The following is a 15,575-nucleotide window of genomic DNA, read 5'->3' on the forward strand; positions in this document are numbered from 1 at the left end:
ATGAACGGAAATAAATAATTAGGGCACAAGAGGCGATGTTGAAGAAGCAATGAAACGTGGGAAGGGAAAGTTCTGTTTCATGAAACAGGCACATTACAAGTTTCAATGTGAATGGCTGGAGTACTTGGGGGGAAGCCAAAACCACCAGATAGATATGACACATCCTTCACCCAGCAGACTGAAACTTCTCCTGTTTATCAGCAGTCGGTCTGGCACACTTACATCCACACTCAGTCCACTTGCTGAAAAATGCTGGCATTTTTTATTGGAAAAACTGAAATGCACGTTGTTTTCAAAGGCTTGCATTTTTGTGATGGTTTTGTTCACTGTTGTCGTTCTTAGGGCTAGATGAAATCACGTATGTGCTCAGGAAAACGTTGTATACAGTGGGCAGGAGGTCCGCATGCTGGTGAGCATGTGCTATGAGACATTGCTTCACCAGAGCTGGGTGACAGACAGCTTGTGTTGTAATTTAAAAATCCTCAGGGTTTGGGAAATTCTGGAGGGGTAAATAGCACGTGCTAAATTGCGGATGTGAGCCGTGGTACACTTTATTTCTCAATAGCAGTCAATAAATTCCAGGTATTGTTATTATCAGCATTATGATGAATATAGATGGTGTGGGAAGTTATCTCAGGGAGCAAACCTGTATCTAGCACCTACTTTGTCTAAGCCTCATAACCAGGTGATGAGGACGCTTTGTCCTATTAATGCCATTTTACAAATAACAGGTTATATAGTTTGGCCAGGATCACCCTATTAATAAGTTCTCATTCTGTTCCGTTACTCTGGGTTGCTCATTATCGAATAGCTTAGAAGATAGGAAATTTATGCAGGCTTAATTAGCACAGGGTTGTATGTCTGTACCTCCCATGTGTGATTCAAATTTAGTCATAAACCAAGAGTAGGGTCGATACTCAGAGATAGTTATCCTTCCTGGGCCTATTCTCTCCAATTGCTAAGGCTAGGGGATGCACTTCAGCTTTGTTTTCTTGAGTTAGGTTTATTCCCACATTCCTGAAAGAAAATGTTACTATTCCCATTTTCCAGATGGGATATGGGTATACATATCCATTTCAGTTATAAAGCCAGTCGCAAAGAGAAGATCTCCAAACATGAATTAATGATCACGGCAGAGTCGCCTATTCAGTTTTCCTACAGAGGTATTTCAGGGACCTGAATCATAGCTAAAATGGAATGCTTTGTGTGTGCTCTGTAAGAGGGAGGTATTGCATTGAAGCAAGTGTTGGCTCAACTTCATAATGAGAAACCTGGATACTGAAGGGGCTTAGCTTTGATTGGATTCTGGAACTTATTGCACTCAGCTGGGTGTAGTCCAGTAACTGGGTGGCACTGGCAGAGGGAGGCCGGCTTCTGCAACAATTACTGGTCAATTGCAAGTGATTATAATGGCACTGTGTCTAAAACAATATGGAAAAAAATGCTGCCTGGAAAACATGAAACAGTGGTGCTCTACAAGGGAATGAGCAAGTTGCTGGGCATATCAGAGTAACAAGAGATTTTGGAAATTTAAGTTGCTACTCTAGACCACAGGAAGATGGCACTTAAAAATCTCGATGGTATGTTTTCTTCTCCTTCTTTGGACAGACAGAATAAGGCCCAGTGACTCTACACACACCATCTTTCTTGGTGAGTGGAGATGGCTGGACAGAATTCAAGAAAGAGCAGGGCTGGCCAGTCTTGCCATATGCATCAATGCAAGAAATAGGAAGAAGCAACAGAAAGCACTTTACTGCATCAGACTTCGCCTCCACCCAAGTGGGCACTCCATTGGTATGGAAGAAGGCAGATTCCCAGAAATGACTGCATTAGGAAAACATTCTTGTGGAGCTTATGAGTAAATGCTGGGTAGGCTTGACCAGTAGATAGTTGCTCTGATATTTGCAAGATAGTGTAGTGTAGTTGCTCTTTTTGTCTTTATACCCTTTACTGCTTGTGAGTGGTATGGCCACAGGACATTGCAGTCAACTGTGGACCAGGCCACTCTAACACCAAGCCCAAATGGAGACTGTGGTGCTCCTTCCCCAGTAGCGACCCTTGGCAAGGTATGCAGTTTCCCTTGAACACTGCCTCTCTGGCTTCCCCAGGAGCACTACTTGGATTTGGCCTGAATCAGTGGACTCTTTGTGGGCTGTTGATTGACTGCTACCAGCCCCTGTGATGGTTTCCTCACTCCTGTGAGAAATTGTGACACATTCATTCTTGGCAGTCACCATCTCAGGCGTTAAATCACTTTCCTCAAATTTCCCGAGTTCTGACACATATAATGGGCTTGGTAGGGGATTTGCAATAATTCTTTTTCAGTATTTATGAAATTGTGCAGCTCCCTATGGCTTCTGGGCCTTTAAGCTGCTTTTCAGATATCCCTTCCATAAATTTTCCATGATTATCACTTCCCAGCTTGAAAATATACATCTTTATGCATTGTTATTGCGACAAAGGAGGCACCATTGACTTTGCCTTATGTTATTGAATTTGTAATATGTCTATAGCCTCACCTGGCTAAATATATAGTTAGCTAATGGTCATTTTAATACAGAATGCGTTTCATAACTATGCATCTTTCATTATTGCAAATGTGGATCCTCTGGTTCTATCCAATCATATAAACCTATGTACACTAAACCAAAGGTCACACCAATGAATGTTTTCTGCATGGTGGCACCTAGAGTTGCCAGAAAAGTCTTGCTTTCAGCATGCTGTGCCTCTGTCTATAATAAATTCTCTCATATGTGGTCTTGTAAACTCCCTCTGTCCTCTCCCCTACTGCTGTATGCTGAATCCAGTTGTCACCACTTTGGAAATGGAACTAGATGGTAAGATTGAGACTTGCCAATCAAATTTTAGCCTTGTTTTTGGAATTTTTACTGCACTGATAGAAACGTAACAGTTGGAAGTATGTCTGTTGTATTTTGAGAGATACAGAGTTTTCTGAAATTTTGTCTGTACTTTGTATTTTTATACATATGGCCCCAGGTAACTAAGGATGAGAGGTCTGAAGTCAGGTTAGGATTCAACCTAAAGTTTTATGAAAAATGACTAGGTTTTCTTTACAGCTCTCTCAGAAGCAGTTCATGCTGCTATCCTGATATATGGGGGGAAAAACACTTGAGAGGCACTTAAGGTTTGTTGAGACTTCTAAAAAACAAGTATTATGTGGCCAGCTGCCAGGTGTGAATATTTAACCTGTTTGGGAAGTTGAGTGCCCTGTGTGTACTTTTTGGGGGAGACCCTCAGTTATTCCTAAATGAGGATGGGTTAGAGCAGAAAAGGGAATAGTAGCACTGAATCCCATCTAGAAAGAGTCTGGGCCAAGATTCCTAGCTAATGTATCTGGGAATAGGTAAGTTAAAGAAGCATAGAATTCTCTATTTGAACTTTACGATAAAGATGCAAAGACTAGAAAATCCATTCAAAGCTTAAAAATACAAGGGCATTAGTCTCTGTCCTCGTTTTACTCTTTCCTTTTTGAAAATTGCATTGATATTAATTTATTACTGTGATATAATAATAATTATAACACACAGACACCTTTTTCTAATTAAGCATTCAGGATGTACAACTATAGTACTTGTAGGGAAAGTCATTCTTAGAAATACAGTTGACCCTTGAACAACATGAATTTGAATGGCACAGATCTACTTATAGGTGGATTTTTTTTGATACAGTACAGTACTATAAATGTACTTTCTCTTCCTTAAGGGTTTCTTCACAATATTTTCTTTTCTCTAGCTTACTTTATTGTAAGAACACAACATGTAATACATATAACACATGAAATAGGTGGTCATCGACTATGTTTTCAGTGATACTTCTGTTCAATAGTAGACTATGAGTAGTTAAGTTTTGGGGGAACCACAAGTTATACGTGGATTTTTAATTGTGTGTGGGGTACTCCAAGCCCCTGCCTTGTTCAAGGGTCAACTATAGTAATATCAGAAATTGACCACTCTCACATTAGATTCAATGCAAAAATATTACCTTCTGATCTGTTTTAAGCCTTATGGGATCAGACACTCATAGATTCCTCAGTCAGGAATGCTGAACTAATTCTCTTTTAACTGGTCTCCTTAGGACTTTCCCATGTATAACAGTGCTGTCATCATTTTGTCAGTTATTTAAGGTTGGAACTGCTTCAAGTTAGTCATTAAGCATTACAATGATTTCCTTTTACCGTCTTTTATAATATTTTTCTTTTTTCTTTCTATCTATCCTATTTCTACCCCACATTGGACCTCTGTTGTTCTGATCATCTCCTACTTATTTCTCTGCCTCTCTCCCTGACTCCTTGACTCACAATTTTTTCTGAACACTGCAGGCTGGTTAATCTTCATAAAGTAACATTTGATCATGTCACCACTCTGAAAATTTCTATTGGTCCTCTGCTGCTTAAAAATTAAGTCCTGTGTCCTTAGACTGGCATTCAAAACTCAAAAAAAAATATGCCCACCTTAATTTTTCAAACTTATTTTCCAGTGCTTTCACAAAAAGAGGTCTAGATTACTCTTTTGGATCACACATGTAGGCTTTAAGTCCAGATTTGTCACTTCTCTGTTTTATTACTTAAAACAAGCTATATCAACCCTAGTTAGTATCATTTAAAAAAGAGAGACACTATAGCTTGTTCTAAGTAACAAAACTGATGTGACAAAGCGGGGCTTAAAGTCCAGGTCAAATGGAGCATCTCTAGTTGAAGTAAGGGTGGGAGTCAAGACCCCTAGCTTCTTGGCCTCTCCTGCTTTCATGATTTTTTTTTCCTTTTTTACTGCATTATTCTGGACATGTTGCTCTGGTGTCTAGAACCCAGCTCTTTCCCTCCCATCTGTAGAGTTACTGCATCACAATCATTTTGTAGAATTTGATTCTTGGCCAGGGGCTCCTTCAATGAGCTGCCTGTCAGGAAGACCATATGATTATCACTGCTCCAGACCCCAGTGCTGTGCCCAGTGTATAATCTCTGCTTAAGAAATAGCTGTCAATCAATTGATTAGGGATAGCCACAGATTCCTCTGGTGGCAACAAATGATGCAAGATTTTCAAGATATTCCAGTAACATACCAAATCATAGACTATAGTTATCAGTATTGTTGCAAAGTAATTCTTTTTTTTTTTTAAGATTTTATTTATTTGACAGAGACAGCCAGTGAGAGAGGGAACACAGAAGGGGGAGTGGGAGAGGAAGAAGCAGGCTCCTAGCGGAGGAGCCTGATGTGGGGCTCGATCCCAGAACGCCGGGATCACGCTCTGAGCTGAAGGCAGACGCTTAACGACTGTGCCACCCAGGCGCCCCTGTTGCAAAGTAATTCTTGATTGTGGGTGTTTTTTTTTTTTTTTTTTGCATGAGGATATGACTATCCTTATTGGTTGGCTTTTAACAAAAATGAATTAGATTACTGACGTGTTTCTGTATTCTCTGGATAATAAAACATTAGTGCTTTATCTGATTTACTCTACGAGTAAGAAGTACCTTCAGGTACAGAAGTAAAGCACAGTTTTGTAATCACACTGAAGTCTGTCTCTGAAGGAGCAGAACTAGTAATTAATTCTTGGAGATGACATACTGCTTTGGATGACATTTTATGAAGTGTGTCAAGAAATAATGCCATTCTGTTATCTCTATGTTAATTTACTCTTTACTACATAATTGAAGTAGTTACAGAACTTTACATTAAGTTGCTTTAATGTAAAGAAATTCATCAGATATCAGTGTCATAATTTTTATAATTTTTTTATTGTACATATGACATATGAAAGTCAGAGTATGCATTGAGATGGGGCACCTGAGTGGCTCAGTCAGTTACTGGTCTGACTCTTGGTTTCATCTCGGGTTATGATCTCATGGGTCATGAGATCAAGCCCCATGTGGGGCTCCACGCTCAGTGGGGAGTCTGCTTGAAGATTCTATTCCTCTGCCCCCCCCACTCTCTCTCTTTCTGTCTCAAATAAATAAATAAATAAATAAATATATATATATTTTTTTTTAAAAAAGAGCAATCATTAAGGCTATTTGTCACAAGTTGCATAAATCCAATCTGAATGAATTTAAGTAAATGAGAAGGGAACAGAGAACTACTGGAAGAATCTGAATAGCTCACAAGACAGCCAAGCTACAGAGAGGACAAAGGTCACAGAAAAACTGGAGAAAGGAGTTCACTCACGTGTTGCCAAGACTTTCTCTCCCTCGTCCCACTCTGTACTGGCTTCACACATCTCTCTCATTACAGAATATCTTTTTCCAAAATTCCAGAGAAGAATTTTAATTGGCCCAACTTTGTTGCTTCCTTCTGACCCCATAAACTTTGCCAAAAAAAACAGCATCACATTGCACAAAATGGTTGCTCCCACAGTACCCATGCGGGCAGGAGTGGAAAACGGTGCGCAGGAAAGAAAGCAATGTGTCTAGTTTAATAACTTTTAAAGACATGCTTTAATGGAATTGTTAAAGAGTTGATAGAGAAGTTCTCTTTAGTGGGTGAAGATTTCAAAACAAAGAACCTCTTTCTATTTAATGTAATTCTAATGATATATTTTGAGTGTCGTGACATCATTAGGAGCACTCTCACTGTATAAATCTTTGTAAGGAATTTAAAAAATATATGTAGGATGTATTTTGACTTATTAAAAAAAAAGTTTTTTTGCCACTGCCTGATAGGAATTGTGAAACTCATAAGTGACATAGTCAGTAACCTCAATTTTTTTAAAGATTTTATTTCTTTATTTGAGAGAAAGAGAGAGAGAGAGAAATGCGAGTAGGGGGAGGGGCAGAGGGACAAGCAGACTCCAGCCTAAGAGGAGAACCCAGCTCGGGGCTGCATCCCAGGATCCTGAGATCATGACCTGAGCCAAAGTCAGATGCTTAACTGACTGAGCCACCCAGGCACCCCAGACACCTTGATTCTAGAAACAGGAAAATAAGCTCACTGCTTACCTGGAGACAATTATTTCGCAATTATGTACAGCTAACTCCCATCTAAGTCAGCCCAAAGCAGCACAACAAACAGACAACCATGCCAGTTGTCTAGATTATTTAAATAGTGATTGATTTGTAGATCCTTTGACATTTCTTTCTGGTTTTCATCATCAAAATATTTCACGTTGACAGAAAAGTGCAAATATGACTAGAACTGACATTTAATACACACTGCACAGATATAAAAAATATTAAGTTTGCCAAATGCCTTTAGATCTTTTTTCCTTAAGGAATTAAATGGTCATAAACAGTTTCAGGCTCCTCTGGGCTCCTCCCTGATCATAACGCCTTGTCTGCCTCCCAGAAGTGATTCTCACCTTGCAATGGAAGTGTCTCTTCCTATCCAGGTTTTTATATTTTCCCCTGTGCGTATATAGACACAAACAATATATGGTACTGTTTTTGTGAAATTTTGGATATTTGCATCATTGGTAAAGGAATCCCTCTTGCAACTTGAAATTTTTTTCACTCTGTATTATGTTTTCTAAATTGAAATATGTTGAAGCATGATGTCACAGGGTAAGTTAGACAATTATTTTAATGCTGAACTATATTCCGTGGTATGTCCCCGTTGATGAGGACTTATTTATTTCTACTAATACAAACAATACAGTGTGAGCATCCTTATGGATATTTTCTTGTGTACAGTCTAGAATTTCTTGAGGCTAGATCTCCAGAATTGATGGCCATTGGGTATATGTCTCTTTTGCCAGGTATTACCAACTTGTTTTCAAAGTTGTAATAATTGACAGCAGTATCTGAGCTTCTTTGTTCTGAATCCTCACCAGTATTTGGTATTGTGATATTTTTTAATGTTTCCCAATCTGATGATCTCTTACTGTGGTTTCAGTTAGCACTTTCCTGATTATTATTGAAATTGAACATTTTTTAGATATTTGGTGTCTTCCTGAGTGAATTAACTGTTAATATCATTGGCTTATTCTTTTAAAATTGAGTTTTGTGTGTGTTTCTGTATTTATTAATTTGTGTGAGTATAAGCTCTGAAAAAGAATTGTGATATATATATATTGCATATATCTTTTCTCAGCATACAGCTTAAGTTTTTATTTTTTGACTAAATTTTATTAACTTGTGTTCAGAAATTCACGAGAACAAAGATTAGACAGTCTGCTACATGCCATCCCTGTCTTCCAACCCTACAGGTTTCCCCCTGAGGGACTACCTATAGGATCAGTTTCTTGAATATCCTTTTTAACATATTCTTTGCATGCAAGTGTACGTACATATACATACACGTATGTATGCAATTCTTTTTTTTACACAGATTATAGCAAACCATATAAAAGGTTTTGTACTTTTAATTTCACTTAATATATTTTGAAATGAAATAAAATTTGGACCCCGAATTTCTTGACATTCCTTTCATTGAGAGGTGGGGGTTCTGTGTCCCCTCTCCTTGAATTTGGGAGAGCTCGTGACTACTTCAACCAGTCATGTATGGCTGAAGTGATGCAACGTGGCTTTTAGTTCTCAGTCAGAAAAGGCCCAGCAGCTTCCCCTGGTCCTCTTGAAATGCTCACTCTATGGGGAAGCCAGTTGCCATGAAAAAAGTCTGCCTATCCTGAGACCACCATGCTGGAAGAGGTACATGCAAGTGCAGGGGTGAAGAGTCCCTGAGGACTGCAAGTCGTGTGAGTCCACCTGTGGAACCTTCAGATGAAGCCAACCCCAGCCAACATCTGACTGGAACTACAAGAGAGTCCCCAAGTGAGAACTGCCCAGTGAGTCCTTCCTGAATTGCTGGCCCACACAATTATGAACCATCTAAAATATTTGTTGTTTTACATTGCTAAGCTTTGGAGTGCTTTGTTATATAGCACTAGAACCATTACTATAGAGCAAAATAGAACTTACGGTGAACATTTTTAAAAAAATTTTAAAGGAAGATATTTTGTAATAATAAACAACTGAAAAAGAAAAACATGTTTTAGACATATTTATGTATTGGAAACCTAGGTCTGGAATATATAAAGATGGAATGGGGAAAACTATAGAAGGAAATCAATGAATCCTCATAATAGGAGATAACAGACATTTCTCAGATAATAATAGACTTAGACAAAACCGATAAGAATTTAGAGGATTTGAGTGACATGTTTCACTAACAAATACATAGATACACAATAATTCTTTGTATAAAATAAAAGCAAATGTGTATTTTTTCTAACACACATGACACATTGACAAAAAAATTGATAAAAATAACATCCCACTTAACTAAAACTTTCTATAAGATTAAGAAAAAATTACAAAAAAAAATTACACGTGGGCCACTTTCACTGGCAATTAACATGAATTTAGAAATCTTCAATAAAAATGTGGTCAAAATCTGCACATACCTAAGATTTTTAAATAATTTTATCATGAGGAAAATCAAATCGAGGTGACATCCATTTAGAATTAGAAACAGTGAGAGCTCTAGGTACTTAAGCCCATAGAATATCACCAAATTAGAATGCAAGAGAGGAAATTCATAGCCTTAAATGAATGTTAGACAACAAATATTGAAAAGTAGTGAATTATTATTTTATGTTAAGAATTTTCATTTTAAAAGTTAAACAAATAATTCCAAAGAAAGTGGAAAACTTGATGACAATGGAAAGACTCAGTTGACCAATGTATTAGTTCCTGAGGTTGATGTAGCAGATTACCACAAACTGTCTTAAAATGGCAGAAATTTATCTTTTCACAGTTTGGAGGCCCAACTGTATGCTGGGAAATGTCTGAAATTCAGGGGTGGGCAAGACGGTGTTCCCTCCATAGTTCATAGTTCATAGCAGAGGATCCTTCCATGTTTTTCCAGCTTCTGGTGCTCCAAGCAGCCCTTGATTTATAACAATGCCGCTCCATACTTTGCCTCTGTCTTCGCATGCTTCTCCTCTGTGTCTGTGTCTCTCTTCTGTCTTATATAAGGACACTTGTCATTGGATTTAGAGCCAACTTGGATAATCCAGAATGATCTCATCTGAAGATCCTTAAGTTAATTACTTCTGCAAAGTCTTTTCTCAGATGAAGTCACATTCACAGTTTCTGGGAATTAGGATGTGAACACATCTTTTTGGGGGCCACCATTCAACCCACTACAAGTAATAAAATCAAAAGCTGGTTTTCAAAAACACCAAATTCACTAAATTAAGAGATTATTCAAAGTTCAAGTCAAAAAGAGAATTGCAAAATTTTAACACTCACTCATGGTATATACTCTGTGAGTTGGGAGAAGAGGAAATCTTCCTTAACTTAATAAGAGGCATCTTCCCGGGGTGCTGGGTGGCTCAGTCAGTTAAGTAATCGACTCTTGATTTCAGCTCAGGTCATGATCTCAAGATCCTAGGATCAAGCCCTGAGTCAGGCTCCAGGCTCAGCAGGGAATCTGCTTGAGAATTCTCTCCTTCTCCCTCTGCCCCTTACCCCACCCATGCTCTCTCTCTCTTTAAAAATAAATAAATCTTTAAAAAGAAAATAAGAGGCATCTTCCCAAATTTCTGATCAGGGTGATACTTTAGAAAAATCCCCATTCAAATTAAGATTGCACACCCTCACCACTGCTTTTCCACAGGGTAGTGGACATCCTCGCTAATACAATAAGATGAGAAGATGTAAGACCTCAACATATTGAACAGGAGCTGTACTGTCCTGAATAGGAGGTGGCCACTGAACTAGAAAACCAAATCGAACCAGGTGACAGACTCTGAAAAGGAGACACTAGCAAGAGAACAATGATTAGCTTTTCTGTACGTGATAGTGACTTAGGAAATATAACAGGGAAAATGATTCTGTTCTTACTTAGTAACAGTGAGTATAAAGTGCCTACAATAATACCTAACCAAAATAACCATAGTCTTTATGGAGAAAACTATAAAAAATTAATGAAATCTATAAAATAAAACTTGAATGTAGAGGTATATCATGTTCATGGGAAGACCCAGTATTATAAAACTGTCAATGCTACGTAAATTATAAAAAGTTTTGCAAAAATTATAAAGTTTGCTAATGTCAAGGGGGGGGGATCTGGACACAGAGCTGCCATGTGCTCTGTGGGGAGACTGAGCCAGCACAGGCACCTGGCATGGCATTTTGGCAGGAACTGTTAGAATTCAAAATATGCATATCCTGTCACCTGGAGATTCTACTACCTGGTGTTTGCTGTCAGGATATACTTGCACATGAACAAAAGGAGGCATATTTAGTGATGTTCAGATGACCTCAATGGCCTATCATTTAGGGAATAGCTGAAAAATAGATGTTAGTATATTCACATGATGATACTCTAATTAACAATTTAAAGTCGACATGTGTGATTTAATATGCATACATCATTTGAAAGAGTTAAGCTATAGAAGAGGTACAACCTGATGCTATTCACCTAAAAAACACAAAACACCACAATCATTCTTAACAGGTGCATCTATGTGTATTTAAATCGGCAGAGAAGATTCTAGGAGGTACACACCAGACTCCTCATCATGGTTATGTTTCAGAGTGATGTCAAACTCTAGTATTATCTGTAATAATTTTACTTTTGTTTGACATAAGTACTTAAAAAATAATAAAGAGCAAATAATGGAGATGCACATACCAAGAAAACATCGGAAAGATTTTTAACTAAAAAGAGTCAAATTGAAATTTGTTTTGGCAGGAATAGCTATTTGCAGTTATTTATAAAATATACTTTCTTCAACAAACTTTAATAGCACTACTCTGTCCTGGGTACTGTGCTAGATATTTGGCATCAGGGATAAAATAGGTAAAAGGTTAGGTGCGCCTGGGTAGCGCAGTCGTTAAGCGTCTGCCTTTGGCTCAGGGCATGATCCCGGGTCCCTGGGATCGAGCCCCACATCAGGCTCCTCTGCTGGAAGCCTGCTTCTTCCTCTCCCACTCTCTCTGTTTGTGTTCCCTCTCTCGTTGGCTGTCTCTCTGTCAAATAAATACATAAAATCTTTTTTAAAAATTTCTAAAAAAAATAGGTAAAAAGTTAGAATCTTTTGGAGCTTAAACTTTTTATGGAAAAAAGCTAACAATAAAATAATAGAAACTTCATTGAAGAGTATGTTAGAAGGTAATGAGCACTAAAGACAAACAAACAAAAACAAACAGGTTCAGGTGGATGGGTGGGAGGTGAAATTTTTGATAGATATGTCCGGGCAGGCCTCACTGAAGAGATGACTTATGAGCAAAGATTTGGAAAGGTGAAGGAGTTGGCTGTGTGGAAAGCTGGGGTGTTAGTGGTATATACCTCATTTCCCAAAGTTGGTGGATCAACAAGGGATTATTATATGTGTTTAGAATGCATTTTCTGTAAAATAAAGTCTCTTAATAGATTATCTCCTTTATTATGTATGTATGTATGTATGTATGTATGTATGTATTTATGTTAAAGATTTTATTTATTTATTTGATAGAAAGAGCACAAATAGGCAGAGTGGAGGCAGAGGGAGAGGGAGAAGCAGGCTCCCCACTGAACAGGGAGCCCGACTCAGGGCTCAATCCCAGGACCTTGGGATCATGACCTGAGCCAAAGGCAGACGCTTAACCGACTGAGCCACCCAGTTGCCCCTATCTCCTCTATTTAATAGCACATCAGGTCACCAGGGATGTATGCCAATGCCTTATTGATTCCCTTATTAAACAGATGCTTAGTTTTATTTCTATATAAGCCCCCTTTTAGCACCTCCACCCCATCATCAGTGGAGGCAGGAATCCACATCCCTCCCTCCTGCCATCTGTGTTTTGCTTCACTCTTCTTCGGAAAGTGAGGTCTGCATCACTTAGGTCTGCACCTCACCTGTTTTAAAGTCAAGGGTGGGTGGCTCTCTCCAGGGTCAGGATTTTCTCTGTGAAGTGAATATAATGGGTGGACTGGTCCCTGATGCTCTCCCTCAAGGAGGGGGAACCCAAGCAGAGGAAATATAGTCTCCCAATAGGCAGGAGGAATGTGGCAAGTGGGGAAGGTGAATGCTGGTCCTTTTGGGCTCCAGGTAGTTTTGGGGGGGGGATTGGAGGTGGAGATCAGGCTGGAGAATGAGAAGCCATGGTTGGCTTGCTTGTCTATCTATAGTCACAGGCATAGTCAATACATTGGGAAAAGTGTCACAGGCAAAAGAGAGAGGAGAAGCTTGGTTGCAAGTGATTTATTATTTATTTGAGAGAGAGAGTGAGTGAGGGAGAGAGAACAAGCACAAGTAGGGGGCAGGGAGAGGAAGAAGCAGACTCCCCACTGAGCTGGGAGCCCAACATGGGGCTGAATCCCAGGGCCCTGGGAAGCGGAAGGCAGACACTCAACCAACTGAGCCACCCAAGCACTCCTGGTTGCAAGTGATTTAAACAGAATCGGGACCTGAAGCAGGATTAGCTGTGAATAATCTGCCCTGGAGTTAACACTAGTTAAACTGAGTTTGAGGCCAGTGCCTTTGATAGCTCTAAAGAAAACTAGGTACAATACTTCATTCAGGAACTGAGATAGTGAGGCAAAGCCTGTGATGTTACCTGTCCTATAGTAGGGGCAGAAAATTCCTTGCTGAGCACATGAAAGGATGTCATATTCTCTACATCTCTGTCTGTATCCACTCACCAACACTCAGCACCAGTGTCCATTTTCTGGAAGCAGATGCTATGGTGGTCCTCTGGGAGCAGGTGCTTGGAAAGTTAGGTGTGTAAGAGGTTAACTGGGGCTTAAAGGCTGTGAAAGATAAAAGGGGGAGGAGGTGGGATAAGGTGAAAGAGCCTCGGACAGGCACTGCTGCCCTCTGCCAACCCAGTGGGGAGCTGCGAACAAGGATTGCCCCTGGGCCAAGGGCAAAGCCCCAGTTTAGGCAGACATCAAGTAGCCACCCTGTGGTGCCCTGTTGTGTGTTTATCAGCTGCCATGGCCTGGGAGAGGCCATCCTTGGCATGAGAGCCCAGGCAAGTCCTGAAGGTGGTCATGGCGGTGCTGTCAGCTCTGTCCACTCTGGATTGCACTTCCTGAGGATGAAAGGGAGCTCTTTGATGATGGGAGAGCTGAGCTGAATCTCTTATGGCCGCCATCCCCATGTTGTGTGTCTCTGCTTCTCAATCCATGCTGCTGGGGTCCAGTGGATCTCCCTTTCTGGGCAGACACTTTGCTTTATTTTTTTTAAAGGATTTTATTTATGTATTAAAGAGAGAGAGCACAAGCAGGGGGAATGGCAGAGGGAGAGGGAGAAGTAGGCTCCCCACTGAGCAGGACTCCCAGATCATGACCTGAGCCAAAGGCAGATGCTTAACCAACTGGGCTACCCAGGCGCCCCTGGGCAGACACTTGGAGAGGGAGGTTAGTGGGAGGAAGCACAGCTGGGGAGACAAAGACCCATGCTAAGTTCCTCTGCTTATCTGAGTCACCTGCCTGATGGTGTGACCCAACCTGCATCCTGTGGCATCTGAACTCCTGTTAACCACATGTTTCTCAGACCAGAGCTACTGCACATGTCCCTTCACAGTGTAATTGGGCAAGGAGTGCCAGGAGGTGCTCACGTAGACAGAATCCCACACATACTGTCTCAATTTATAAACAAACTTAGATATTTTCCTTCCTTGGTAGTACTTCAGCTGAGACCCCCCCCCCCCCGCCCCATACAACCACAGTGCAAGCTGGGGGACAGGCCCTGGATTACTTGCAGGTGACATAGATTTGGGCTGCCTGCTTGCGAGTTTACTTGTGCCCTCGTGTGTGGTTCAGGATCAACCCTAGACATTCTAGTTCACCTTAAAAGGGCTGCTGCTGGGCAGTCCAGTTTGAAGACATGGTGGGTCTAGGACCCAGTTTATGATGGGCGGTGCAGGATATAGGTACCTGGGATCCCATGACAAGTGGGCCCTCCATCAGGACCTAGTGAGAGCACATCAGGACTGTTTTTTGACATGCACAAAGTTCTCTGCTGCAGATAGCATGTCCTTGCTCCGGAAACCCGGGGGCTAGCCTTCTGTTTCTTCCTTTGGGGCTTGACATATGCTATATAGTGCATCCTTTTTTTTTTTCTCTCTCCACCACTGACACCTCTAAGTTCAAGGGGCTACAACTCATATGGCTGAAACAGCAAGGTTGGCGGGTACCAGTCTGGACCTGTTGCAGAACTGTGTCCTATTCCAGGCCCCACTCAGAGCTGGCTGCCTTACATGTTACTAGGCATATGGGCTGGAACAGCAAATGAGTACTGTTGTTTATTTCATGTGAATACTGTTTCTGATCTTCTTTTCTGATGGGGATAGAGAAGAATGCACTTGCTGAATTAATAGCCATATACCATGTATCTGAGGCCATATCAATCTGCTCTAGCAAAGTTGCTCCAGGATCCATCCGGTTTCTGTAGAATTCATCCTGGTGAATTGAATGGAGATATGATAATGAACACCACACTGCATCCTTGAGATCTTCAAAAGTAGAACTAATCTCTGCCACCCTCTCCTCTCCCCTGGTTATAATATTGTTTTTTGATATACTGTCTTAGTTTAGGGCAGGAGTAGGGCTCAGTTACAGAGATTTCCTTTGACAAAATGTTGCATTCTGAAGGCATTAGCTGCTAGAGGCAGCTCTGACTGACCTTACAAC

The sequence above is a fragment of the Ursus americanus genome, chromosome 9, assembly GCF_024610735.1.
Source record: "Ursus americanus isolate L20-20 chromosome 9, mUrsAme1.1.p, whole genome shotgun sequence".
NCBI classification, from domain to species: Eukaryota; Metazoa; Chordata; class Mammalia; order Carnivora; family Ursidae; genus Ursus; species Ursus americanus.